At 40.3% G+C, this 3314-nt stretch overlaps 1 non-coding gene across 1 annotated transcript; it reads right to left on the bottom strand.

The window, feature by feature from the left end:
- Window positions 1-1219: 1219 nt before the first annotated feature.
- TRNAG-CCC (transfer RNA glycine (anticodon CCC)) lies at window positions 1220-1291 on the bottom strand. The gene has a single exon. It is a non-coding gene; the product is annotated as a tRNA-Gly (tRNA).
- Between the last annotated feature and the right edge of the window lie 2023 nt (window positions 1292-3314).

Raw genomic sequence — 3314 nt, forward strand, 5'->3', positions numbered from 1 at the left:
AAGGGAATGGTTATATAAATAATGATGAGCTCGTACAATAAAATAATACATAAACCTTAAGCAGAATGTGATAGACCTATATAGGCCAACTGGAGGGCTGATGCTGAAGCTGAAACTCCAATGCTTTGGCCACCTGATACAAAGAACTGACTCATTGGAAAAGACTCTGATGCTGGGCAAGATTGAAGGCAGGAGGAGAAGGGGATGACAGAGGATGAGATGGTTGGATGTCATCACCGACTTGATGGACATGAGTCTGGGCAGGCTCCAAGAGTTGGTGATGGACAGGGAAGCCTGGCATGCTGTAGTCCATGGGGTCACAAAGAGTCAGACATGACTGAGCGACTGAACTGATACAGGCAGATACAGGAAGATCTTCATGATGTATCATTAAATACCAAGAGTAAGGTATAAAACAATGAGTTGAGTATACACTTATTTAAATAAACCACGTATATATGTGTGTGTTGTATATACACATATACATCATATATGTATACACATACACATATACATGTATACACACATATACATCATTGTTGTTCAGTCACTGAGTCATGTCCAACTCTTTGTGACCCCATGGACTGCAGCAGGCCAGGTTTCCCTGTCCTCTACTATCTCCCAGAGTTTGCTCAAGTTCATGTCCATTGAGTCGTGATAAACATAAACATACACACCTACATATATATATATATATATACACACACATATATTTCATTAAATCATATAGAAAAATAAACTATATATGTATGGTTTATATTCTTAAAAGCATTACTGTACTTTATGTACTAAGTACTATGTACTGATAATTATACTCACATATAACACAATAAGTATACAAATAAAGATGCACATATAAGAACTTTTATATGACTAGAACTTTCATGAAAAAATACGTAAGAAGCCAAAAATGGTTGCTGTTAAAAGGTGACCTGGCCACCTGGAATGAGACCTTAAATTTTATTCTGTGTTTGAAATTCTTATTTTTTTAAAATGTTCACCTGTTTTATGGGTTCAGTTTTTAGAAACACGCTCTTCGTATCATTGTACTGCTGTGTTTGTTTCATTCTTTTAAGTATCGGCATTTATTTATTTGGCTGGGCTAGGTCTTAAGCATCGCATGTGGAATCTTTAGCTGCAGCCTGCAAACTCTTAGTTGTGGCATATAGGACTTTTAGCTGCAGCCCGCAAACTCTTAGCTATGGCATGTGGGGTCTATTTCCCTGACCAGGGACTGAACCTGGACCCCTGCATTGGGAGTGCAGAGTCATAGCCACTAGACCACCAGGGAAATCCTTGACATTCTTATCTTTGTAACCATGTACAAAATATTATTCCATGCCTTTTTCCTAAAAGTGATTTTCACTGACTTTTCCCAATGCATCTGCTGTTTCCTATCAGTGAAAATGCCCGGCAGAGTTTCCATTCCTAATGGTGTTTGCATAGGAATGGACCAGCTTTTTTCAGACCACCATATTTACATGCAAGGGCCACTTTGGTGGAAATGATGCTAGCTGATTAAGAGAGTTTGTGAAAAAGTACCCACTGTGATTGAAACATTCATTTAATACATTTTAAGTGCCCGAAATGCTCAGCTTCCTTGATTGGTGTTGATTGTTTGCATTTGATTTATTTCCTCCGTATCAGTGTTCATTAAGTTACTTAAGTAATGGCCACCCTGTAGCTGTGTCTCTATTTAACTCCGCATCTTTGGTAGCATTCTAATTCAGAGACTGTTCACTTCAGGAGCTGGGAATGTAGATTTGACCACTGAAGGGTTGTATATTTCTCATAGAAGTTATTTACAAGGAAAATTATCTTTCAAAAAAAAAATTCACAGTGGTCTCTTCTGATTTTTTTTTCTATTCTTGGCAGAAGTCTTATTATTTTTGACAATTTATTAACTACCGCAGACACACTTATAAAGTGATGATCAATGTTCACAACAGTATGCTTGATCTTCCACATTTTAAATATCTACTACCCATGTGGACAGTAAGAGTTCTGCCAGCAACATTCTAATAGTCCTTATGAGAGTTCAGTTCAGTTGCTCTGTCATGTCCAACTCTCTGAGATTCCATGGACTGCAGCAAACCAGGCTTCCCTGTCCATTACTAACTCCTGGAGTTTACTCAAACTCATGTCCATTGAGTCGGTGATGCCATTCAACCAGCTCATCCTCTTTTGTCCCCTTCTCCTCCTGACTTCAATCTTTCTCTTTCCCAGCATCTGGGTCTTTTCCAGTGAGTCCGTTCTTTGCATCAGGTGGCCAAATGATTGAAGCTTCAGCTTCAGCATCAGTCCTTCCAGTGAATATTCAGGACTGATCTCCTTCAGAATGGACTGGTTTGATCTCCTTGCAGTCCAAGGGACTCTCAAGAGGCTTCTCCAACACCACAGTTCAAAAGCATCAATTCTTCGGTGCTCAGCTTTCTTTATAGTCCAACTCTCACATCCATACATGACTACTGGAAAAACCAAAGCTTTGACTTGACAGACCTTTATTGGCAAAGGAATGTCCCTGCTTTTTAATACACAGACTATGTTGGACATAGCTTTTCTCCAAGGAGTAAGCATCTTTTAATTTCATGGCTGCAGTCACCGTCTGCAGTGATTTTGGTGTTAAACCACTTTAAAAAAAAGAAGACACAGCTTTGCAGATATGGCTTCACTGGACATTCTGATAGTCCATAGTTTGAATGAAGATTTCCTTCTTGTGTTTATTTTATTTTTTTAATCTGTCCCAGTGGAGGTGTGTATGGGGACTTCTCCTCATTCATTGTTTGTATTCAGGCTGTTGAGATTTGCTTTTGCTTCCCAAGAGGACAAGTAGTGCTGTCACACATTTACATCAAGAAGCTTCACTGTGGAAAGGGGAGGATGGGTCAGGCGAGGGGGTCAGAAGGAAGGTCTTCTGTGCTGGAATCTAGGATAAACATCAGGATGTGTGACATCACGAGCACCATAGACAGGCAGAGGGCCCTGAGAACATGGGTATGAAAGTAAAACGAGAAAGGACAAGCTGCATTTGTCTGCATATTTTTGCCCACAAAAGCTGGGTGCTTCAAGAAAGAGTAGGAGTTTGACCACTTGGAATGAAAGCCCAAATGAGACTGAGTTGTAAGTACCCAGGACCCTGGTGCCCTGGCATGCAAAGCCCCATTCCTACAGCAGGTAGCATTTTTAGCTGAAAAATCACAACAAATGAAGTCACAGTAACTGAGGGGAACTTCAGGTGGTCTGGGCTTCCCACGTGGTGCTAGCGGTCCAGTATCCATCTGCCAAGGCAGGAAAAAAGAGACGTAAGAGACACT

The sequence above is a fragment of the Capricornis sumatraensis genome, chromosome 3 (genome assembly GCF_032405125.1).
Source record: "Capricornis sumatraensis isolate serow.1 chromosome 3, serow.2, whole genome shotgun sequence".
In the NCBI taxonomy this organism is placed as follows: Eukaryota; Metazoa; Chordata; class Mammalia; order Artiodactyla; family Bovidae; genus Capricornis; species Capricornis sumatraensis.